Raw genomic sequence first — 26,867 nt, 5'->3', positions numbered from 1 at the left:
TATTTTTAAAAATAAAATAAACAAAGGAGCCGCTTATGCAATCTACCAAGTAAAAAGCATCTATATTTTCTCTTTTTGCAAAACAAATTAGCACAAATTTAGTAGCTTAAAACCACACCCACTTATTAGCTCAGAGAATGCAGTTTCTTCAAGTTATAAGGCTGAGGTCCTCATTTTCCTGCTAGAGACTGATCTCAGCTACTAGAAGAGGACATTCTCAGATCCCATCCACAAGGCCCCCTCCATCTCAGCAACAGAGAAATCTCTTAAATCGAATCCCTCTCACATTTCTAATCTCTCTGATTTCCTCTCTGACCCCAGCTGGAAAAAACTGTCTGCTTTTAAAAGGCTTGTGTGATTAGATTAACACAACTCAGATAATCTCTCTTTTTGTTAAACTCAAAGTTAACTGCTTAGTAACCTTAGTTACATCTGCAAAATCCCTTTGTCGCATAAGGTAACACAATCACAGGCATGCAATTTCATCATACTCACAGTCCGGGATTAGGGGTAAATCTTGGCACAGCATCTTAGAATTCTGCCTACCACAGCACCATATGAAAGCTGTTCATACACTCAGGGAGCTCCTTCAGGGTCCCTGTTCTGAAGAAACAGCAAAGAAGGCAAACATGGTCAGTCTAAACTCAAAGTGAGACAATAAGAGACTAAGGACAAAAAACAGAGACAAGAAAGCAATGGCCCATGTCCTTCTTGCCTGTGAGTGTCTCAGTCACAGACACACTCATTTCCTCTAACCTTTAGTAACATTCACAGGCACTGACGGTAGCTGCATCTCAGTTAATCCCTAACTAAAGTTGTAGGAAAACCAAAGCCATCGCAAGAAACCAACCATAAATGACAAGCTACACAATCCAACCAGGACATTTTATGGATTTCCAATGATTCATTCATTCAACAAACATTTATTGAGAATTTACTATGTCAAGCACAAAGGCAGGTGCTGAGGAGAACATGCTGATTAAAAACTAAAGCCCTGGGCCGGCCCCGTGGCTTAGCGGTTAAGTGCGCACGCTCCGCTGCTGGCGGCCCGGGTTCGGATCCCGGGAACACACCAACGCACCGCTTCTCCGGCCATGCTGAGGCCGAGTCCCACATACAGCCACTAGAAGGATGCGCAACTATGACATACAACTATCTACTGGGGCTTTGGGGGAAAAAAATAAATAAATAAAATTATTAAAAAAATAAAAAAATAAAAATAAAGCCCTTATTTGGATCTTCATCCAAACAACTCTACTGCCAAAAAAAAAAAGGAAAGGTAAGGGAGACATGGGAAGAAATAAAGGAATAAAAAAAAACGGAAAGGGAAGGGGAAAAATAATGAGATAATTGCAGAAATTTGAACATCGAATATTTTATGATATTGAGGAAGTATTAATTTTTAGCGTGACAATGGTATTGTGGTTATGTTTTTTAAAGATCCTAGATATTTTAGTAATATAACTGAAATATTTACAGATGAAATGACTTGATATCTGAGATTTGCTTCAAAATATTAAAGGTTTGGAGAGGGGACTATAGATGAAACAAGATTGGTCATGAAATTATTACTGGAGTTGCAGGATGAGTCCATGTAGATTCATTATATCATTAGCTTAACTTTTGCACGTATTTGAAATTTTCCAGAAAAGAAAAAAGTCCTTGCTCTACAGAAGCTTCTAACACAAGGAGTCAAGTATTCCAATAAATAGAATACTCTGTAGTTAAACAAAATAAACACAAAGCACTGCTTAAGCTCCTAGGACAGTGACTGCCCCGGGGTAGGCAGAAGGAGTCAGAGAAGATGTCACAGGAGCCGCCCCCTTGACCAGCGTCTTTAAGGAAGAGTGCCCCAGGCACAAGGGCAGCCCAGAGGTACAAAGGCACACAGACGGGCAGTGGCAGAGCTTCCGCACACTCTCTGGATGACTTGAGAGAGGCCGTGTTAGCTAAGAGCACCTGTTCCAGAGCCAGACCACCTGCGCTGGAGTTCCTGCTCCTGAATCCCCACTGTGAGACTTCTGGTGAGCTATTTGTATTGTCTCTGGGCCTCAGATTCTTTACCTACAAAATGAGGATTATACTGGGGCCGGCCTGGCGGCATAGTGGTTAAGTTCGCACACTCCGCTTGGGCGGCCCAGGGTTCGCCGGTTTGCATCCTGGGCATAGACCTATGTGCTGCTCATCAAGCCATGCTGAGGCGGTGTCCCACATAGAGCAACTAGAAGGATGTACAAGTATGATGTACAACTATCTACTGGGGCTTTGGGGAAAAAAAAGGGAAAAAAGGAGGAAGATTGGCAACAGATGTTAGCTCAGGGCTGTTACTCAAAAAAAAAAAATGAGGATTATAACAATACATACTTCAGGGGCTGTTGTCAGGAGTCAATGAATTAATCTGGGTGTAAAACATCTAGAAGACAGTGGGTGAGCAATAAATGTTAGCTGTTAGTAGTGGCAGCCGTATCCCAGCCCACAGTGCCACACATTTTGAAAATCTCATCTAATTCCTATTTGTCGCTTATCTTCTCTTTGTTAGACTATACACCTGTAAAGTAGCGACTGTGTCTTACTTATCTCTATATCCCCAGAACCCAGCCTAAGGCCACGCCCACAATAGGCACTGATCAGGCAGCTCTTCTTTCAGGCAGCAGAGGGGGGACCACCAGAAGCCTCTGTCCAGCCCCCCTCACGATTTCCCTATGGATTATACCTTCAATTCCTATAATTCTTTGGCTTCCTTTAGCTTCATCCTTGTTCCTACCTCCTCTCTTACTCTGCTCCAGAGATGTGCATTCACCAATGGTGCTCTCTGGCCCCGTCCCTGGCAGGTGTTCCAATGCCTCCTTTCTCTCTCTCCCCACAGCTATATTATCTAAACAGGCTCTGCATCACTTATTCTGAGATTAACAAAGTGTGAAAGGAGGCTGAATTTCTAGACCATTGGCCTCATACCTATTTGTGAGATGTAGAATCCTCTGGAAAAGAGAAAAGCAGATAAGATGGTAGCCAGAACATAAAGCCTTCAAATACAGCCTCATCTTTGAGGAAATCCTGTAGACATATTTGTACAGTCAGCTAACATCTCACTGGGGTTTTGGGGGGGTTCAGAAACTGCTGGAGAGGAGAGAGAGGCATGATGTGCAGGGAGCCCCGCTTCATGTTAATTTTTGCTTTGCGAACTTCAGGGTTTCTTTTTACCCCCACTAGTAGACTTCCTCATTCTCCCCCCACAGAAGAGACTCAGAGAGGAAGAGAATAAGAAGATCCAGAGCCTGAGAACTGAGAAGATACAAGACCACAGATGGCTAGACTCTAAAGATGAAGTAGGAAGGTCAGATGCAGGTCTCTCTCGAATCACAACTCTCTGTACAAAGTGCCCTCTGCCCTGAGCAGTGATGTGGGGCTGGAACACGATCCTGCTCTCCCCAAGAGTGGAAACTGCTGGTAGAACATTAACTAACCACCCGGGAGCAGAAGGACATGGAGCCCTCTGAAGTACCTCTCCTTACCTATTCTCTCCAAGTAACCTCTGAGTGGAGGACAATTCAAGGCTATGTCCCCAGCCCTAGAATTTGATGGTTCTTTCGGGAAAAAAAGGTAGGACAGGAGATCACAAAGCAGAAATGGGACACTGGAGAGAACACACTAAAAACAACAGCTTAAGCATGCTTTGTTTAAAGTTAAAGTCCTGTGAGCATGCTGATCTCCCTTCACTGCTGGGCTCTCTATGACAACCAGCCTTGCCCCACACTGGAGCCTCATCTGAACCCAGAATTCCTCTTGCTTGGGGACTATGGCAAGAAAGGAAAAGGGGAACTGGGAACAGGATGACAAATAAATACAAGCAGAGTGGTAGGGTCTCTGAGATACTAACTGTGATTATAAGGAAGTGAAACTGGTCTTCTTGTAGAGCTCAGACTGGTTTTGAGAACAACTTGACATGATAAGTGACCAAATATTTTGAGTAATGACAGAACTTTTGGAATAAATGTAGAGCCGCCCAGGACAACTACTTTTTAGGTGCCCATATTTACCTGATATGATATACTTGTAGGAGGAATCCTATAACTCATGTGAGTCTCATAACTTTATTATCTTCACTTACATAGGCCTGAGGAACAGTTTGATATGATCAGGAGTTAGATCAGAATGGGAGGAGCAGGAAAAAACAGGAGTTTATATGATGGCAGAGATGTGTAGAGAAAAGAAAAAAAGAGTCAAAGAGAAGAGTAATACAGAAGGAACAATAAACCCGTACCATAAACATAGAGATGGAAGCAGAGAGTTAATTGTGGCTCAAATCAGCTAATATGCCCGATCCCACAACTGAAGCTTTCCTGGGCACCTCATTCAGCCAGCCCTGTGTCATCCAGAGGTGGGATGGAGAAGGAGTAGAAATGAGCAGAAATAGACACTAAATTCTCCCACTTTCCTTTAAACTCAAGGGTTTTATTACCTTACACAGGAGAATTAGACTTTGCACATTAATTGGCTACTTTACATTAGACAGAGAAATTTGATTAATGTCAATTCTTCAAAGAACCAGCTGTACAACTTGCCTACCACTAAATTAACTAATTAAAGAGCAAGAGCTATTAGTGCTGCATGTGTCTGTGAATTTATTCTCTAAAGCAACCTCTGTTCTTAAGAATCCTAAGGCCTTCATATGACCCACCAATTTCACTCCCAGGTATATACCCAAGAGAAAAGAAAACAAATGTCCATAAGCAGCATTATTTGTAATAGCCAAAATGGGGAAACAACCCAAATGTCCATCAACTGATGAATGGATAAACAAAATGGAGTCTACAATGGAATATGATTTGGCAATAAAAAGAAATAAAGTATTGATACATCACAAAACATGTATTAATACTCGATGAATGTATCAATACTGGATGAATCTTAAAAACATTATGCTAAGTGAAAGAAGCCAGTCACAAAGACCACATATTCCATGATTCTATTTATATGAAACATTCAGAATAGGCAAAGTCATAGAGACAAAAAGTAGATTAGTGGTTTCCCAGAGATGGATGGAGGAGACAGCAGCAGGGGGGATGGGAATGAAGAGTGATTGCTAACGGCCGTGGGGTTTGTTGTTGTGGTGATGAAAATGTTCTAAAATTGATTGTGGTTGCACAATTCTGTGAATATACTAAAAACCACTGAATTATACACTTTAAATGTATGGTATATGAATTATAGCTCAACCAAGCTGTTATTAAAAAAAAAGAATCACAAGGCATGGATAAAGGGTTATTTCAGCTGGCTGGAGTTCAGATTTAGCTATACTATCCCATAAGCCCATTAAGACCCATAGCCAGCTTGAAAACTGCAAAAATCTGAACTTTTGCTTGATTTTTTTTAAAAAAACTGACATCAAGGCCTTGACCTCATTTCTGCTCTCTCTCTACCAGCTCTGCACCACTTGTTCAATTGGCTTAATGAGAAATGTGTCCAAAGTAACTATGAAAAATCATTCACTGATATCACAAATATTTTCTGAGCATCCATTATGTGACAGGTACTTTCCTAAGCCCCAGGAATTCAACAATGAGACACGGACACCCTGCCTGAAAGATGCTTACAGTACATTCACCAGGTGGTCTCAGGAGAGCATGGTAAGTGCTACAAAAGGGATGAGCATTGGGAACTGCAGGATCATAACCTGGGGTTGGTATGTTAGCGTAGGATTATAGAAGTAGTAATGTTTGAACCAAGAACTGAAGGATAACTAAAACTGATAGGAAAATGAAGAGGCATGACAGGAGTGTTCTAGGCAAACAGAGGAAGTACAAAGTCCCCGACGCTATAGAGAGCAGGGACATTCAAGGAATTAAAGTAGTTTGGTGACTGTAGCATAAAATGCAAGAGCTGGGGTGGGATGAGGGGCAGGACTAGCACAGATGAAGCTGCAGAAGACTGAGGTCTTTTAAATTTGTAACACGACAAAAATCTTGGGAACCATGCTGAAGAGACCAAAGTGCCTCCTGGGGGCAACAGAGAATGACGAAAGGATTTTAATAATGGAAAAAGATATGATCAGTGTTTTGTTCCCTAAGACCACTCTAGCTGCACTGTGGACCGTGAATTAGAGGGGGCATAGAACTACACTGGAGGCAAGGAGGGGAATCAGAGAGGAGACCATTGCAGTGATCTAGAGAAGGAAATGATGGTGGCCTGAATCAGTAGTGTGAGTAAGGTTAGAAATAGGAGTGGACAGGTTAGAGAGATATTTAGGAGGCAGCATTGTCAAGACTCAGTGACTGACTAGATGAGGGAGAGACAAAGGGAGGACTCAAGGACGCAGCCAGGTTTCTAACACGGATCACTGTGGGTACTGGCCACTAAAAATTTTGTTTTAAAGAATCAGGTTTGGAAGTAAGATAAGTTGAGTTTTTTTCCATGTTGCATATTCAAAAGCAGATATCCAGTAGACAGTTAATATACACAACTCAAGAGAAAGTGATTATAACTGAAGCCACAGCGGGCCTGGTGAGTAAATATAGAAAGGGAAGAGGGCATAGGACAGAACTCTAAAGACCACTGACATTTATGGGATGTGCAGATCAGAGGAGGCGGCCAAACTGAAAAGGAATGGCCAGACTGGTGGGAAGACACAGAGTGAGGGCCATAGCAGCAGCTCCAGAGTGAACAGTGGTCAACGGTGGCAAGTGCCTGTGACATCAGGTGAAACAAGGGTGAGAAGGGTTTATTGTATTTGGGGACGACTTCACCCATGGAGACCTTAGTTAGAGCAGTTTCAAGTGCATGACGGGAGGAAAAAATCAACGCTGCGATGCTGAGAAGCAGATGGGAGATAAAAAAGGAGACAGTGACTAAAAACAACTCTTTTAAGAAGTTTGTCTATTAAAAAGGAAGAGAATGATTCAGTGGAAGTCAGCAAGAGAAATAGGGTTCAAAATGGGATTTTTTTAAATATGAGAAAGATCTAAATATATTTAAATATTAATATAGATGCAGGGAGTTTGTAGTTTCACATTACAATCACGCTCTTTCCCCTAAATTTCTCCCTCCTTTGGGGTAGGGGAATCCTGGAAAGAAGAGCTATCTTATAATATACTAGGTGCTAAGTATTTTATGCCAGAGCAGCTTCACTGCAGACTTGACTTACCAACATCTTCTCAAAAAAGTGTTTCTAAAACTTCATTAAAATCTGCTCTCCTACCAGGTCTTTTCTCTATTTATGGCCACACATGATATAAAACTACTGATTTTCTCATCATCTTTTAAAAAAGTCTATATTCTTCTAAAATAGGCCTTTTGAAAACATAAGTATTTGCTAACTTGTAAAGATGCAATGGAGACGTGCAAATCGTGCCTCTTTCTCTCTTCTTGTATTAGCAAGAGAATCTCCATTAATACCTCTGAGGGAGTGCTTATTTGGTATTGTTTTTAGAGGAGCTGTGGTTTCAGAGATGGAAAAGGGAAGAATGTGTCAAAGCAGCAAGTGCATAGGAGATGCTGACCCTAAGACTGACTGTCGGGAAGGCTATCCTCCCTGCCCATTGGGCAATTACTCAAAGATAGCACCCCGACTCTGCCTAAAATTTTCACCCCACTTTATTAAACTACTTGATATTTCATCCAACTCACTTAGCAAATGATTCCGAGAAGGTTAGAGAACTTTCAACTATATATGAATACTTGTACAGTCAGACTGCTTTTCCCCCACCACCGACCTCCAATCTACCACACTGAGTTGGGAGCTTTGATGGGGTGGGGTTGGGAAGAGGACTCAAAAGCAAGGAAACTTTGGGCCTTAAGTGAGGAACAGGGTAGGCCTAGGTGAGGTATTACAGCGGAGGGCTAATGGAAGCATCAAAGTCCTATGTGCCTGAAATCTTGGAAAAGGGAGAAGAGTTCACATGAAAAGGGTTCAGGAGATGAAAAGCTACCAAAGGGAAGCATCATTTTGAAAGTGTGCCTCATGTTAATCCAGTTCCAGGAAAGGTAGATAAAACTCTTTTCCTTCCTCTAGAATATTTCTAAAATCCAGACCCTAAGTGTATTAGTCAGGGTTCTCCAAGGAAACAGAACCAATAGGATGGATATATTCCTAGATAGATAGATAGATAGATAGATAGATAGATATAAAGAAAGAGATTTATAAGGAATTGGCTCATGTGATTATAGAAGCTAAGTTCCAATCTTCAGGGTGAGTCAGAAAGCTAGAGACACAAGAGAGCCAATGATGTAGTTCCAGTCAAAAGCCCAGCAGGCTCAAGACCCTAGAGAGCCAACATTTCAGTCCAAGTCTGAAGGCAGAAAAAGCAGATGTCCTAGCTGGAAGGCAGTCAGGCAGGAGGAATCCTCTCTTACTCAGAAGAAGGTCAACCTTTTTGTTCTATTCAAACCTTCAACTGATTGGATGAGGTCCACCCATATTAGGAAGGGCAATCTGCTTTACTCAGTCTACCGATTTAAATGTTAATCTCAACCAAAAACACCCAGAATAACGTTTGACCAAATATCTGGGAACCCGATGCCCTAGTCAAGTTGACATATAAAATTAACCATCACACTAAGTTAGTAATACAGTTCAGCCAGACCATTCATTCAACATTTTCAAGGCCTTGTGCTATGGAATATGCATAGCTAAGTTAACTATATGTGATAACCCACATATAATTCCAGTAGATAGCATTAAGTACCATGAGGTGGTCTAAAAGTTGAGATGTTTGGGCTAGGGAGAGACCATTTCTTCCACAGTGTCCCATGGAAAGATCGTAGCATTTCAGCAGGGAACTGAAGGATGATGATAATGGCATAAAGGAGGAGGACATTCCTAATGAAGAAAAGAAACAAAAAGACAAAGAATTAGGAAAACGTGGTGAGTCATCTTGTTCAACTGCAGTTTAAAGCACAAGAAGAGAAAGGAAAGCCATTTGTATAACAGTAGGTGGTAAAGAGAACCCACAGCTTCCCAATCTCTCAAATAGGACGTTCTAAGAACATACAACCTTTGGTGCAGAAACTATCTGAAACTGTGTCAGTTCAACCGCTAAATATTTCTGAGAAGTAACTTACTTCCCATTCTGCTAACTTCTCCCAACTCCTAGATTTCCTCTCCATCTCAGGCCTTAGACATGCCCAGTTACCCCTGCTGGGCTATAGATTTAAAAGGTTTCTGAGAGGAAATCAGTACCTAATCAACCTTCACAACATATTTCATGAAACATATTTGAGTTCCAAAACAATGAATTTCAAATTCATGAAACAAATATCTAGCACCAGCTACTATGTATCATGCACTGTGAAAAGTCCTGGGAATACAAAAATGAATAAAAATACATTTCCTGCCCTAAAGGAACCTACCACTTCAGAACATAGACTCATCACAAGATGGGGAATGTCTTCGAAGACATCTTGAGAAGGGCCATGCAAAATATATCTTCATGGTCAGTTCTAACCTGAGAAGCAATTTTGCCTGGTTTGTGACCACAGGAAAAAGTGTACCGACCTTACTTTCAAATCAGTGCTCAGTAGATGCTCGCACAAGCCACAGCACTGGAGCTAACCAACAGGTACCAGGCACCTCCAAGTCGCAGGCATTGTGTTAGGCTTGGGAGATACAAAGAACAATGAGATATCTAAGAAGCATTTCTTAAATGCCTCCTGTTCCAGGCGCTATGGCAGGTGCTAGAGACATGGTCCCTAAACATGGAAAAGAGTATCCTAGAGAAGAAGGAAGCAGCAAACACAGCTGACTCAACCTACCCTGTTTCCCTCATTCAATTACCCCAGTTTTTGCTCATCTTCCCCCAACTTATCAATTCAATTTGTTCTCCACTTTGACAGCCAGAGTGATCTCCCTAAAACACAAATATGATCATGTCAATGCCCTGCCTAAAATCTAGATGCTGCTCTCCATCACCTTGAGGATAAAATCCAAACTTCTTCACCCAGCATGCCAGGCTCTTCACAATCTGTTCCCTGCTTATTTCTAACCACCATCCCTCTGTACTCTCTGTCACAACATACTCATCTTACATGTCCCTGAATATATGTAATCCCTCACATCACTGACTTTGCACATGTTTTTCCCTCCGCCTAGAAGGCCCTTCCCTCAATTTTTACTCCTGCTTTAGAATTTAGCTCTTGGAAAAAAAAAAAAGACAAGAAAAGAAAGGGAAAAAAAGCCTTCTCTGACTGGTCTCAACACTTCTGCCCTCATCCCAGGATGAGCTAGGAGACTCTCCTCTATGCTCCTGTAACGCTCACCTGCCCCTCAATCACAACACTTGTCTTTCTGGTCTATAATTCTTTTTTTTTTTTTTTTTTTTTTTTTTTTTTTTTTATTGCAGTAACATTGGTTTATAACATTGCAAAAATTTCAGGTGTACATCATTGTACTTCTATTTCTGCATGGACTACATCATGTTCACCACCAAAATACTAATTACAACCCATCACCCCACACATGTACCGAATTATCCCTTTCACCCTCCTACCTCCCCCCTTCCCCTCTGGTAACCACCAATCCAATCTCTGTCCCTATGTGTTTGTTTATTGTTGTTATTATCTACTACTTAATGAAGGAAATCATACGGTATTTGACCTTCTCCCTCTGACTTATTTCACTTTGCATTATACCCTCAATGTCCATCCATGTTGTCACAAATGGCTGGATAATTCTTTATTTGACTGTTTCTCTCACAAGACTGTGAGCTCCGTAAGGACCACACAAAGGGGTTCCTTGACCCAATTCCAAGTTTGTGTGGAGGCTTTGCCACACCAACAAGCAGTTCTCTGATGCCAGCAGAGTGTTCAAGAATTCAATTCAATTCTGACACTATCTACTCAGAGATAGCGTCAGATTCCACAAGTTGAGGGCTCAGTCCTACAGGACTCCCCTCTTCCACTTCAGATGCCAGCCACAAGTCCCAGGTTATTACCTGTGCTTCTGACCAACCAGCTACAAACTGGAGGTTCCAAGGACCCCCTCCAATGCAGGATGCCAATTGCAAGTCCAGGTTGTTACCTGTTCTTTTGACTGACTGGCTATAAATCAGAGGAATCAGAGGTTTCCACGACCGCCTCCTCGGGTTCAATTAATTTGCTAGAACAGCTGACAGAACTCAGGGAAATACTTACATTTACCAGTTTATTAAAGGATATGATACAGGACACAGATGAACATCCAGATGGAAGAGATGAGTAGGGCAAGGTATGAGGGAAGGGGCACAGAGCTTCCATGCCCTATCCAGGAGCGCCACTCCCCCAGAACCTCGATGTGTTCACCAACGTTGAAGCTCTCCAAAAAAAGTCAACAAGCTGTCCTCCTGAGTTTTTATGGAGGCTTTATTACATAGGCATGATTGACTAAGTCATTGGCCACTGGCTCTTGATTCAATCTCAAGCCCCCGTCCCCTCCCTGAAAATCAGGGTGTGGGACCAAAAGTTCCAATACTCTAATCACGTGGCTGGTTCTCCTGGCAACTAGCCCCCACCTTGGGTGGGATCCAAAAGTCACCTTCATTAACATAAACAAGAAATGCCAAGGGTTTTGGAAGCTGTGAGCCAGGAACTGTGGACAAAGACCACATATATATGAGAAATGTATTTTGGTCATCTGAATGACCAAAAATATATTTCTTATAAATCACAATATCACAACCACTATAACCTTTAGCTTTTACGCCTACTAATATACCCAATGCCTAATATAATGCTTAGTATCTAGTAAGCATTCAGGAAACTAAATACTTATTAAGACATTGAATGAATGAATGAAAAGTTACCAGAATCCATGTGTGAGAAAAGTCTTCAATTTACTAAATATTTATTGGGCACCTAAAATGTAAATAGTATCTTGAGAGATACTTTAAAAATCAGAAACATGGGGCTGGCCTGGTGGCGTATGGTTAAGCTCACGCGCTCTGCTTCGGTGGCCTGGGGTTCGTGTGTTCGGATCTGGGCACAGACCTACGCACCGCTTATCAAGCCATGCTGTGGCAGGCGTTCCACAAGTAAAGTAAGGGAAGATGGGCACAGATGTTAGCCAAGGGCCAATCTTCCTCAGCAAAAAGAGGAGGATTGGGCAACACATGTTAGCTCAGGGCAAATCTTCCTCACCAAAAAAGAAAAAATCAGAAACAAAGATTCAGTAGAAATTTAAGTTGCTTATACTTAAGTTGTTATACTTAAGTTGCTTTCAGATGAGCATGAGAAATTAAATATGTCCTCAGATGAAAAACAAGGCATAATGACAACGCAATAGGCGCTATTAGAGTTATAGAAAGGGCTATGGGACGGCCATGGCCACCACCACCTGCTTCCTAGAGTTGCTCTTCCAACCACCCTAGTTATGCTGGCTAGGTTGGAATGAACCTTTCCTACTTAGTTCAGCAAGACTGATTAATTTTCTAGTAGCAACTAACAACAAGAACAAGAAAAGAAAAACACAAAAGAATTTTTTAAGACAGAAATTTTCAGCCAAGGATAACTGAAGCCTAACCAGAGAAATCTCACTGGATACCACATGCCTAGGTCTGAACTTCCTTGGACAACAGATCCAACTCCTCAGGCCCCTAACCAGCTCCCCAAGGGTCTAGCCTCACTTACTTCACACTCCCTTGCACTAAACCCTGGGCAACGCTGGATGGAAGCAGGTCCTGACTACTGGGAGAGAAGAGCCTTTCTCTTTCCGCCCTCTCGGCTCCTCTCCTGACCTTTAGCCTGACCTGAGCACACCAGGCAGTAGCCTCCTTTGTTCTACATGGAGAGCACTCCAATTTTGAGACCCTGGAATTTCTTCTGCTGCCTGAAACTCACCTTTTTTCTGTCTTTTTTTTTTAAACCTCTCTGGAATATATGCCTTAGCCTGATCCTTGTCAAGGATGGTTTTATCCTTTTATCCTTTTATCTTAATATTTTTCACCAAGGGCAACATCTGGGCCAGGCTCCAGTAACAAGTTTCTGCTTCCTGAGGTCCTCCTCATGTCCACCTTTGCCAAAACAATAGAAAACAGGCTCTATTCCCATTTCATACCCCTTCCTCCAACTCATATAATGCCAACGGAAGTACAGGTAATTCTGACAACTTTTGGGAAAACAATTTGGCAATATTTATCAAGAGCCCAAGTAACTCTTTTAACCAAAGTATCTATTCACCTTCAGAAATATAGCCCAGGAAATAACAAGAAATGCAAAATGAACTTAATGCAAAAAGATGTTTATTGCAGCAATATATAAAAGAGGAAAAAATTGGAAATAACCCAGATGTCCCATAATAGGGAAATTATTAAGTTAAGAATTATCCATTAATATAACATTACACAGTCATTTTGTAAGTGCTTGGTAAAAATTTTAATAATATGAAAAAATTCATAACAAGTGAAAAAAATCAGTATACAAAGTTTTATATACATAGTATGATCTCATTAATCAGAAAAATGGGCCAAAAAAAAGTCTAAACATACCTATGTCTCCAGGTGGTGTGATTAGGGGAATCTTTTCCTCTACTTTACAAAATTTCTATAATAAGCACGTATTGCTTTTACAATAAGCAAAAATATGTTTTTTCTTAAATATATGGCCTCCTGTGGACCTCAAATTGGAGGAGTAACTGAGGCATACTGGGCATTTAATAAATATGAGTAGAATTAATTAATTAGTAGAAGAAGTGGGCTCCTACTTGCTGTCTAAGGAACGTGGAACAGAGAAAGTTAACTGCACTTAGAATGAGGAGGTCTAGATTTGAGAGACTTGAGAAATTACAGCCTCTCCTCAACCACAAAATGGAGGCAGCACCTGCCTGACCTCCCTCAGGAGACTCTGGTGAGAAGCAATTGAGATGATGCCCATGAAACTATTTTGTAAACTGGAAAACTGTACACAACATCTAAAGATGAACAATAAGGACCTCCTGTTGTTTTGCTCTTCTCGGTTTATTGCAGAACAAGAATGATATAAACCTGAAGCCCACAGAATAATCACTCCTTTCCCAGAACAGTTTACAATTTCCCCACTTCTCCAGGTGCCCCAAGAGCGGGTGTCTCCTGGGGAGGCATCTTGCAGAACTCAAAGTGTTATAGAGTTATAATGTCACAGTCCCTAAAACATACAGTAAAGACCTTCCCCACCTACACCTGGAGTCTCTTACAAGAGGCAGAAAGAAGCTTCAGGCCTGATATTGCACTGGCTTCCTAAAAAATACCTCTATCTCCAGTTTCTCCCTTCCAACCAATTCTGCACTTTATTGTCAAAACAATCTTCCTGTATCATAGAATCACAGACCTCTTAGCTAGAGAAACTCCTTTATGATCACATTGTCCAAACTCCTTACTTTAAACACGAGAGATCTAAGGCCCAGAGAGGTTAAAAGAATAAGTGACTGAGGGCCGGCCCCGTGGCTTAGCGGTTAAGTGCGCGCGCTCTGCTACTGGCGGCCCAGGTTTGGATCCCGGGCGCGCACCTACGCACCGGTTCTCTGGCCATGCTGAGGCCGTGTCCCACATACAGCAACTGGAAGGATGTGCAACTATGACATACAACTATCTGCTGGGGCTTTGGGGAAAAAAAAAAAAGGGAGGAGGATTGGCAATAGATGTTAGCTCAGAGCCGGTCTTCCTCAGCAAAAAGAGGAGGATTAGCACGGATGTTAGCTCAGGGCTGATCTTCCTCACAAAAAAAAAAAAAAAAAAAGAAGAAGAAGTGACTGAAAAAAGATCATAATATTAATGTCATTTCCCTCCTCAAAACTCTTCAGATAAATTCCAAACTCCTTAGTGTGGCATTCAAAGCCCTTCACAATAGCCCCAACCTATCGATTGAACCTCATCTCCCTCTAGTCTCTCACACAAACCTTGGTTCCAATCCAACTGGTTTCTTCTCCATCCCCCGAACTTATGCTGCTTGGCCTCATCTCAGATGTTTTCCTGGAACGTCCCTCCTCCTTCCTCTCCAACCTCTGCACATTCACAAGGTGCACTTGTTCAGGAAGCCTTCTCTGACCCGCTTAGCCCATCGGCAGCTCTCCTACCCCTGAACTCCCAAAACTCACTGTCCATAACACCTGTTGACCTGTGTTATAGAACATGCAGTCCTGACATTGTGATCTATATGGTTACCTGTCTTACTGCCTCTTTGCCCGCCCAGACAATAACCTCCTTAAAGGTGAGGGATTGTATATTTCTTCACATCCTCCACTGCACCCAGCCGTGACAGACAACATTTACTGAGCACCTGTGGCATGTAAGCGGCTGCTCTAGGTGCTTTGTGCATGTTATTTCACTTGATCCTCACAGTTTTCTCACAGATGAGAAAACTGAGGCTCAGAGAAGATGAAAAAATGATGGAGGTCACACACCTAAAAAGTGGCAGAGCCATGATGGGAATCCAGGCCCCTCAGCCTCCAAAGCCTTTAGCCATAAGCCACGCTGCCTCTAGCCCAGCCAGCACCTGGCATGGGGCAGGTGTGCCAGAACTGCTCACTGCTGACCGAGACATTCCCAGGGCCAGGCGGAGAGCCAAGGTACACATGACAAGGAAACAGAGCCAGCTTGATACTCCCTCCTCTGAAGTCCACTTCTGGGTTTCCCTGGGTCCCTGCAGGGTCTCCTTGGCTTCCTGGCATTAACCCCTCACCCTGTGCCAATCTAGGCAGCAGCCCCACTCTGTTCCACAGGTGGCTTATCTGGGAGCCCTGATCAAAAGGGTAAGACATCAGGAAATGAAAAGCCGGATTCCTCTGATGCAGAGGCAGAAAAGTGGTTCTTGAGCAACTGGCTCAGTGGGAGGCAGCCCCTCCCTATGGCCACCCAGTTTGAGCTCCTGTGTTTTTCTTTTGGGGCCTGTCAGGCAACTTTGTGATGGCAGGGACAAGACTTTTGTCAATAAGCCCTGTCCTACAGAGCTAGGTTGGAAGAAGCCCTGACACTGTGCAAACCCCCAGGTCAGCAGGGGGACCCGTGTCTCATGCCTCACCCTGACCCAGGGCCACATCTTCCACATGCCCACGTGGAAACAGGCTTCTCAGCACTGGTGGTAACAGCTACCATTTATTCAGTGCCTACTGTGTGCCAAGCACTATGCACAGTGCTTCAAATGCTTATCTCAATTAATTCTTGTTAACATTCTGTGAACAACACAGTCTAGTGTAGTAGGTTAAGGACATAGGCTCTGGGGTCAGACTGTCCAAGTTCAGAATTCAAGCTCTACCTCTTACGAGTTACATTAACTTGGGCCTGCTAAATAACTTCTCTGTGCCTCAATCCCTCATCTGAAAAATGACAACTACACTAGTACTTAATTCCTAGAAATGTATGAGGATTAACTGAATTAATAAGTGTAAATTGCTCAATACATGATGTTGTCATTATAACTATTATGTGGGCATCACCTCCATTTTACAGATGCTGCAACTGAGTCCTAGAGAGCTTAAGTCACTTGCCAAGGTCACCCAGTTAATAAAGGACAAAGTGAGGATTTAAATCAAGGTCTGGTCTACCTGACTCCAAAGGCACACGGACACCCGACACATCCTAGTGCTTGAGGCCTCTCTCTGTCTCTCCTCTCTCTGTCTCTGTCTCTCTCTAGCTCTGTTTTTCTCTCTCACTAAACTGTACTTAGGGAGCAGCTGGGCTGGTGAAGAGCTACAATAGGACCCAGGTTAGAATTAAATTACCAGGGTCATCCTGGAAAAGTAGAGCTGTGCAGGGCCCAGAGCCAACCCTAAGAACATAGGGAACATAGGGTCTGGGAAAATTTTACTGGCCCCACCCCTAGTTTATTACACAAGTGACATCAGGCTAAAATGAATATCAAAGTCAGTACTGAAGAGGAAAAGAAGTCACAAAAGGGCATCACAAAGCCTTAGCAGAATGGGTTTTCAACAGTGAGGGGGAGTCTCACCCCAGCTGACTTAGTGCCTCAGTATGGTAGAGGGGATACGCTATGACAGAGGGGACACGACCTTAGTATGGGAGCCTTAGAAAAAAATTTGGCACCAGTTGGTCTGAGCATTTTTACACATCTTTCTCTCAGCTCTTCCCTTAGCTACTGCCCAGCTTCCTGGTCTGAACAAAGAGGGAAGTAACCGCAGTTACCTAGAGACAATTCCACAGGCCTCAAATTGCCCTGCCTTCTCATTGCTAATGTTCTTAAGAGTAGCTAACAAATCCTCTTTCCAGTCCCTCAAGGAAATACACTCATTCTCCATCTCTGGAAATGCTGAAGGGCATGCTCTCATAGCTTGAAGATCCAAGAGATGAGAGACGGCTGAGGGATGATCTGAGTTGCAATCTCCACCACATCACCTACCACAGCATTCCCTAATGAGCCCAGTTTCCTACTTCCCATGGTCCTTGTGCTCCTGAAAAGGAGAGTCAGAAACTCCAGCATCTCACCTCACCTGTCTGGTTCTCAGAGTCCCAAAGCTATGAGTGAGATGGAGTTGAGTGCTGAGAGAATTAGGCCCAGAAAGCCTTGCTCAAGAAAAGACCAACTATTAGCTCCTGAGGATAGGGACTGAATTTCAGTTATCTTTGAAAATTCGGCACCTGGCCCTTGGTAGGTGGGTAAAAGAATCAGTGAAATTAAACTTGTTTTGGAAAATCAGAATGCCTAAATATTGGACAGAAACAAGCCACATATTTTACCTGTTTCCTGCTTGTCAACGTGCCTCTAGTCTTCCCAGAACAGGATGATACCTCTGCCACAGAAGCTCTCAAACCCTCTGGGTCCTACTCACAAATCCAAGGGTGGTGATGGCTAAACAATCAGCATCTAGTTTCTGAGAACTGACCTCAGACTGTTCAGGAAGGTCTGGTGTTTCATCCTCCACCTCCCCACACCCTCACACTTTACACACCCAAGAATAAAACAAGGTGAATTTCAGACCAGATTAAGGAAATTTCTAACATATTTTCCATCAGCTCTCTGACAACACAAGTTACCAGTAGATTGCTCAAAAGCAGAAACATAAAGGGAGCAAATTACTGAATTACTTCCTCTTAGCATCAACTGCCATTGACCGCACACCCTGACCCACATGCACATGCCCAGGCACAGGTAATACCATCGTGCACATTCATAGCACCCACTCTAAACTCTTAAGTGGCAGCAACATACAAGACATTAGGACACCATATGGCTTCACATATGTGTTATGTGGCCCCCAGACAATATTAAGGATATAACCCCACCCCAGCCCTCACCATCTATGAATGCTGGGAGCTAGAGCATGCACATGTGTCTCCCTGTGCCCTGTGTGTTCTATCAGGCTCTGTGGGAAAAGAAGAAAACATGAAGCAGAGATCCTGATGGCTATGAGAATTTCCTGTTATTTGTTTCAGGGACCCACAGGCAGTAGTCAAGAAAGTTACCAAAACAATCACAGCCCACTCCAGAAACTGAATGTGATGGTCCGGGGTAGGTTGTGGAGGAGGTGGGAGAACAGGAAGGGAAGCCCTATCATACCAAAACATGAGAAGTCGGTGCAATGGCAGGGAACCTACCAAGTAGGCCCTCCTTCCCCAGGCCAAGGGGGCTCCAGGCTCCAGACTCTCCTCACCACACCCACAGTGGGCATCTTTAGCCCACAGAAACACAGAGCCATACAGGAGGAGGCACAAACAGAACTCACAACTGGCTCATTTGGGGGAAGGCAGGCGTGAGACAAAAAAAAAAAAAAACAGAGAAGCAGTCCGGGCTCTGTCACACCTGCTACTGATCACAGAATCAGAACTTGAGAGCAAGAAGGACCACGAAAGATTATCTCACCCAAATCCGACAATTTTCAGATAAGAAAACTCAAGGCCAGAGTGGGTGAGTGACTCTCCCATGGTAACAAGGGAAACTGGTAGCTTAGCTGACACAGAACAAGCTCTCCTCACTTCCAGCTCCACCCCCCCACCTCTGGATCTCCCCAAGGCCACAGAGTGTGAACAGCCCAAAAAGTGAACTGTATAAAACTCTCCATTGGGCCGGCCCCGTGGCTTGGCGGTTAAGTGTGCGCGCTCAGCTGCTGGCGGCCGGGGTTCGGATCCCGGGAGTGCACCGACGCACCGCTTCTCTGGCCATGCTGAGGCCGCGTCCCACATACAGCAACTAGAAGGAAGTGCAACTGTGACATACAACTGTCTACTATGGCTTTGGGGGAAAATAAATAAATAAATAAAATCTTTAAAAAAAAAAAAAAAGGATTGTAGTTTAAAAAAAAACTCTCAATTGTCCTCACTCAAGGTAGAGGGTATAAGTGGATCAGCCCTAAAAACTTGCTAGTGGATGAGAGAAAGACTCATATTTCCTCCTGTTTATCTGTATTACCTGGCTCCGAGCCCTTAGGGAGGTTAACCCTCCATCTCAGAAAGGATGCGGATGTGTGCAGACCACTGCTGTGGGCAATGAGAGTTCCACTTCACATCCCAGGCTGCAACTCCACTCTCCTCATCACTGCTCTCAGAATGAAGCAGCTAAATGTCATGGAAAGATCTCCCTCCATGTGAGAGCCTGGCTGGGCCTGAGAGCAACTGCTCCTCTCCCAGGGCGTGTCTCCGACTGAGCACCAAACCACACCATGTTCCCCTGCCCTCCCCCATCTCTGTAAGCCACCCAGGGGACAGGCAGAGAAGTGAAACCCACGCTTGAGGCAGAATGAGCAGCGAGAGAGTATAGGGGGGAGAGAAGCAAATGAAGAGTGAAAGGAAAATGTGAATAAGAGACGGCCTCAAAATACCCCCTCCAGCATTAACGTCAGCATGATTTCACCCATTCTCAGAATGGAATACACCCCTCCAATAGCCCAGAGAAAGCAAGCAAGCATAGACTACATTGTCAACTTCATAGAGGGACAAGACCCAAACTGTGGGTGACTAGAGGAGCCAAGGTTCCATTCTTTTCCAGAACCCAGACACCCAGCCCCAACTCATTAAGTTTCAACTATCAGTGTTTGAGAAATTCTGCTTTTGATTGGTCCAAGGTGAGACCTATAGATCTCAATTTTTAACAAACATCCCAGATTATTCTGATACTGATGGTCTGAGGACCACTCTACGAGAAGTCCTACTGTATCACTTCCCCACTGCGCTGCTGAGAGCTTAAGAGCAGCTGCTATGGAGTCCCCCAGGTGGCCTGGCTTCAAATTCGGGCTCTAACACATGTGCTACAGGGCCCTGGGCAAATGACTACACCTCAGTCTCCTCATCTGTAACATGGGGCTAATAAAAGTACCCATCACAAGTGCTATTGTAAGGATCAAATGAAATAATCCAGTTATTTAAAGTGTTTGGCACACTGCCTGGCACACAGCACACAGTATTTGTTGACTATTACTTGTTATATTAGTACACAATTAGTTACACAAGATGTCAGTTGTATGATAATTATTAACTACACCATGTATTTTGGCTATTACTAATTTATGTTGCATTGTGTACATATAAAACTCATTACTCCCAAGAAATTGACAGGTCAAGTAATTTTTAAGTTATAGGGAGCCTTCCCAGGAGATTTCTAGACCTAGTAAGCCTAGCTATTAGCTTAATCCTTCTAAGTTACTTCTTCCCCTTTGCCCTCCTACTCTCACCCTTTCCCTTTCTGCCCCACGGACTCCATGTTCTCAACAAAACTTTAAATTTACATTGTGCTTTTATGTTTTATAATGAGTGTTAAAGTGTTTTATAGTATGTGTTTTGATTGCCTGCTTTTCTCTATTACTTTCTCCAAACATCCTTCCTTTCCTTTAGGCAATTAATATGTGACCCCCAGGCTAAGAATATCCATCCGGATCAAAGCCCTGAAAAGTCACTCTGATTAACAGACAAAAGTTTGATGAAGACTAGAACTCAGCCCTGTGGCTTGTGACTAAGACACCAGGCCAAGCAGGCATAGACTCTGGGCTCGCTCCCTCTTCTCCATTTCAGCCTCCACTACTCACTCACACCAGCCCGAGCATCCTTCTAGAGCTTCTCCCAAATACCCATACAGTATTTCCACATGGAGAGTCCACAGGCATTGTATCTAAACATCTAAAGTTGAGTTTAGCATCTCAGTCCCTAAGCAACCAATCCCTCATCCTTATCTCAGGGCTAATGACAACTGATCCACACAAAAGTCCAAACTAAACACAGCTCGAAATCACCTTCAGGCCTCCTCCTCACTACTCCCTCCTCTCTGGTCACTCACCAAGGCCTGCCAGTTCTTAAAACGGCTCTCCTGTACCCTGCTTTCCATGCCCTCTGATCTCCCAGTTCAGATCTCAGACTCTCATGTGGACCCTCCACAGCCTCAATTCTCCCAACAAACCAGCTGCCAGAGTGCGTGTCCCAAAACACAGGTCTGACCAGGTCACTTCCCACTTAAAGCCTCTGGTGGATTCCCACTCACAGGAGTCCAGACTCCTCAGGCTGGTAGTCAAGACTTTCACAATTTGGCAGGACCCCACCCCTCCTGCTACCAAAGAGAGCCCCAAAATAAGACCAGGCCACAAAGATCCACCCACTCCACTCTAGGCTAAAGGCCAGCCAACCGGGTACATGATACCTGGCAGTTGGTCCCCCCTGATACAGACATTAGGCAAATTTATTGTATCTGATGATGGATCCTTGGGCCCTGAAGGGATGATACAGATTTCAATGAAGAAGAGGAAAGACAATGCAGGGCCAGGGCATTCGAGCTGTAGGACTTGAGTTCATCGAGTCAACTCTCCCCATTGTGCAGCAGGCAAAGCTAAGGCCTAGAGAAACAAATCTACTCATTCACAATTCTGCTTCTTCTGCCATCAGGCCTAGAAGATTCTCCCAAGCACAGCTATCTGAGATTCCCACAACCTTCCCCTTTCCCTGGTCACAACTCAGGACCCCTACCCCACCCACAAGCGTGCAGGTTCCTAGATGACCTGGAAGGAACAGAACTGGAAGGCTTGAGCTTTGGTACAAGTTCAGGGTGAAACTCCTGGGGCCAAACACAAGGGCCTTTGACCATAGAAAACAATAGGCCCATTGTCTGGTGGGTGGAACCAAACCACAGCAGGAGCAAGGAACCCAGCTTTGTGCCAGAGATCAGAACCTGGCCCTACAATATCAGGGGGGAGAGGGGGAAGGGAGAAAGGAATACACACTTTAAGAAAATAGAGGCAATTACAATAGACCTTACCCTTGGTTTTTGGGGTTTTTGTTGCTGTTTTTCCCTCACCCATTGCTCTGCATGGCCTCTGATTCCTCCAGGATCTAGGCGGGCCAGAAAAGGCCTGGCTGCCTAGAGGGTGGAGGAATCAAGTTACGATTTAGATGGTTCCTTTATGAGATGATTAGTAGAGAAAAGAGCCACTCTATCCTTTCTCTAATTGTTGGGGAAAGAAAAAACAGAAAACAACAAAAAAGCCTAAGAGCTACACATCCACCCCTCAACAAAGGAAACAACGCTCCTGCAAAATACAGGGGCCTAGTGGGGGACCAGGGCCCTGCCCATCTCAGTACTGCAAGAAATGAAAGGAGGGAAAAAACAGAAAAGCCTGAGCCTTTACTTTTTTTATTTTTTATTTTTATTTATTTATTCATTTATTTATTCATTTATTTTGTGAGGAAAATCAGCCCTGAGCTAACATCCATCCTAATCCTCCTCTTTTCCTCTTTTTGCTGAGGAAGACCGGCTCTGAGCTAACATCTATTGCCAATTCTCCTCCATTTTTTTCCCCAAAGCCCCAGTAGATAGTTGTATGTCATAGTTGCACATCCTTCTAGTTGCTGTATGTGGGACGCCGCCTCAGCATGGCCGGAGAAGCGGCGCATCGCTGTGCGCCCGGGATCCGACCCCGGGCCGCCAGTAGCGGAGCTCGCACTTAACCGCTAAGCCAGGGGGCGGGCCCAAGCCTGAGCCTTAAACAACAAATATTACACGACAAGAACATTCTCCTCAGCCACCAAGTCCAAAGCTACTTGATATGTTTCTGAGTTGCCAGAAGGTCTTGGTTCACCCCATAAAAAGTCTCTGACCATATTCCTTGATGCCTAGAGATTCATTCCTTTGGATTTGATGCACTGAAGTGATGGATCATTTAGATTGAAGGACAAAGTCTCATGCTTACCCTCAGGACAAAGTCTATCGTTTCTCCCTTCCTGACCTTGCACAAGCTGTTCCTCCAGCTGCAACATCCTTCCTTCTCCTGTCCTTCTCCTTAGCAAACTCAAATGGCATGCTCTCCAAGAGAGCTCAAAAGGGCTCCTACAGGCAAATGAATGGTTCCCTCTCTGTGTTCCAACAGTAAACTGAACATACCTCTATTTATAACATCATGAAATAATTATATTTAATTTTTATTTTGAAAATTAGGATAAAATATGAAAAAGAAAAATACCACCCCTGTTCTATTTTCTACCTATAATCTAGACTTAATCATTGTTTAACATTTTGGCATATTTCTTCCAGTCTCTTTCTGGGTGGCACAGTAACCTTGCAGAATGCAAAGATTATATACTTTTTTTTTCCAGTTTTTACAGTTCTGAAGGTTAGAAGTCCAAAATGGGGGTCACTGAGCTAAAATCAAGGTGTTGGCAGGATTGTATTCCTTCTGCAGGTTCAAGACGCAAATCACTTCCTTACCTGATCCAGTTTCTAGAGGCCACCCACGCTCCTTGGAACACAGCCCCCTTCCATCTTCAAAGCCAGAAAGGGCCAGTGGAGTCTTTCTCAAGCAGCATCAATCTGACCCTGACTCTCCTGCCCCCCTCTTTCTCTTACAGGGACCCTTGATTACATTGGTTCCACCTGGATCATCCAGGACACCCTTACCATCTCAAGATCCTTAACATCATCACGTCTGCCAAGTTCCTTTTGCCATATAAAGTAACATTCACAGGTTCTGGGGATTAGGATGTAGGCATTTTGGGGAGGCCATTACTCTGCCTAACACAGGTACCCTTTCTAAATTTTACCCACAACAAAAACTTGGTTTGCCTTCTTTCTCTTTCATTTCTCTTCTGATACAGAGGCAAGAGCACAAGCTTTGAGGTGAAACACACTAGATCTGTCATTAACTGGCTGGATGACCCTGAACCAATCATTTCACCTCCCTTAGCCTCTTTTTTTCTCATTTTGTAACACAGGTTAACTCTTACTGCATTAGGAAATGACAGTAAAAGAGTAAGTCAAGATACAAAAGGCAGTAAACACAGTGCCTGGTATGTGATGAGTCCTCAGTAAACATTCTTTCTATCCTTTCCTTTTTGCCATCCCATTTTCTCGCACTCTTGCCCATTTTCTCCTTCGCTCTTCTTTCTCTTCAGTGACTTATTCTAACCTCAGTCTAACCATTTAGCAAAGAAGGCCATACTACCATCTCTTGTGATTCTGCTTCAATACTTCTTCGGATGGAGCCTGATATCTACTCAGGGCAGCCCACTATATTTATTTGGAGACCTCTGTTCTTTAAAAAGGTCCTTTTATGTTCACTTAAAACTTATATACACTTCCTCATAACTTAGATATGCCAGTCCCAATTCAGCACTGTTAATTTATACATTCATTTCTTATTTCATCCTTCTTCAGTCTTTCTCTTTACATCTTATAAATAAGGATAATACAGAGACAAAAGTAAGGCCCAGACCACAATAGGGAATTCCTTTGGCAAGATGAATGCTATTTGCAAGACATCCCTTGAAGCCTGTTTCTAGGTTTGGCTTTCAGCAAAACCATTTAACTCTAGAACACATTCCCAGACCCCAAGAGACAACTGTGACACAAGCCACGCATCCTCTTAGTGTTTCTGCCTTGGATTAAGACATTTTCCAGAATGTTGTTCATAAATTACTGCTACCCAACCCTTCCACTTCTGGAAGTTAAGCCTCCCCTATCATTTTCATCTTCAGCTGGCCTGCCAGGACACTGCCTAGAAAATGCCCTTCCCACCATAGGATGAATTCAGGGTGGCACCTTTGCCTAGTCCCAGAATTATAATAGCTCACACTAGCACTCACTACGCAGCCAGGCAGTATCCTAGGGGCTTTATATGTAGCTACAGCCAAAAAATCTCATGAGTGATATCATCCCCATTTTTACAGATAAAAAAACTGAAACAGAGAAGTGAAGTAATTTACCCAACATCTCACAATTCCATAATTTAACCTCATCTCCCACACAAGTACATTTAATAATTTAATCTGGGCAGAGGGCACCCTAAGATTTCTAAGTTCTTCTGAATAAAATCCACCTTCCAGAATGCCGTTTGCCTCCTCCATTTTCAGGACTTGACAAACAGTCAGCATTTTCTTTTCTGTCTAGCACCTCTTCCCTAACACCACACTTCACAATTACACATCCCTTGCTAAAAGTTTGCTTTTATGAACCTCGAACTCTTTGGGGAAGAAACAGGGTCAGGTACCTGGTCCCCAGGAATAGTTGTTTTTACTGAATTGTCAACTATTTGCACAGCTATTCTCTGGCCATAAAAGGGGTGCACTAGGGAAAGAAAGTGTAATGAGAAGGAAGCAGGAGGAGGGAGAGTCCCTGCACTGGTCATAAAGGTGAGGAGATTCCAAAGGCAGAAACAGTCATAAGACACACCCAGACTTTTGTGGCCTTTGCACAATGGCAGCCCCACCTGTCCCTTTCCATGGCTGTTGGCATCTGACTTCCTTCTCAGCCTGGCCCTCATGGCCTTGTCTTCTTAGACAAACTAGAGGCCTGGGCCTGGGGCCAAACCACAGCACCTAGCAATGAACTGTGTGGGTGGAGGGAGCAGAGAAGGGAGTAAAACGTTCAACTCTTAGGGGACCTGACTCACCTATGTACATATCCGTTGGCCAGGAAATGGATTAGTGAAGGGCTGTTCTGCAGGACTCATGGTTTAAGGAGTTTTACTGGGGAGTTACACTTCCTCAATGCTGTCTGACTGAGAGCAAAGGGCTGGGTGTGGGAGGCATCACAGCTTTCTCCCATTTGGATACCCATTGTCCCTCGTCTCCCTCTGCTGGGTTACATTCCTTTATCCATAGAATACTTATTTACTAAGTTGGGTCCCAGGAAAAACATCTCAGTGGAATTCCTTAAAGCCCCAAGCACTCAATTCAGTTCAACAGTGTCTCTCATCTGAGTGAGGACCAGACACAAACATCTTTTAAAGGCTCTGCAGGAAATTTTGACAAGAGCCTTTGCACCACCCAAAATCCCTCTGGGGACCACTGAGCTACACACAAGAAGAGGACAGAACTTACTGTGTGCTGGGGACCTTTATGTTTGCACCTCACCTAATGCTCACAGTGACCCTTTGACACCAGGACTATTACCCCTGTTTTGCAAAAGAAACCAAAACTCTAAGAAGTCAATTAACTTGTCTGGACCGAACCAGGATTCAGACTGACATATTTCTGAATCTAAAGCTCATGTTGTCACTCCACACCATCCTACCTACTAGAATTCAAAGAACAGAAAGATAAATCCGCTTCTAACAGAAATACTCATAAAAGGCTTCAATGAAGAGACAGGATCTGAATGGGCCTTAGGATGAAGAATAATTCAGGAGACTGAGCAAGAAGGCAAGGGTATTATAAAAGAAGGAAAAGAATTGGAATCAAATCAGACATGAGAAAGTAAAATGTGGGTTCAGGTCTTACTATGTAAATCAAGGGACCAGACTGAGACCATGCTACAGGGTCTTTCAATGGCAGCCTAAGGAATTTGAACTTCATCCTGCAGATAGGAGCCACTAGAACACTTTGAGAAGGTCAGGAACAGGACAAAACAGCATTTTCAGGAAGATTACTCTGAAAGTATTAGGCAAGATGACTTAGGGAAGTGGTTCTCAACTCTGGCAATTCATTAATTACCTCAAGCTTCTTGCTTTTTCTTGTTTTTTAACTTTTCATTTTAACATAATTTCAGACATTCAAAAATGTTCCAAA

General features: G+C 43.5%; 1 long non-coding RNA gene across 1 annotated transcript in view; it reads right to left on the bottom strand.

Annotated features, from left to right (window-relative positions):
• LOC147912877 (uncharacterized) overlaps positions 1-26,867 on the bottom strand; it is a 58,105-nt gene continuing 31,238 nt past the window's right edge. Inside the window, exons 3-4 of the long non-coding RNA XR_015549503.1 lie at positions 8,682-8,815; positions 1-603 (exon numbers count right to left, since the gene is read on the bottom strand). This is a non-coding gene — a long non-coding RNA (uncharacterized LOC147912877). The remainder of the gene's footprint in view (positions 604-8,681; positions 8,816-26,867) is intronic.

The sequence above is a fragment of the Ceratotherium simum genome, chromosome 33, assembly GCF_057802395.1.
Source record: "Ceratotherium simum simum isolate JZ-2026a chromosome 33, ASM5780239v1, whole genome shotgun sequence".
NCBI lineage: Eukaryota > Metazoa > Chordata > Mammalia > Perissodactyla > Rhinocerotidae > Ceratotherium > Ceratotherium simum.
This window is presented reverse-complemented; position numbering and strand designations above follow the sequence as displayed.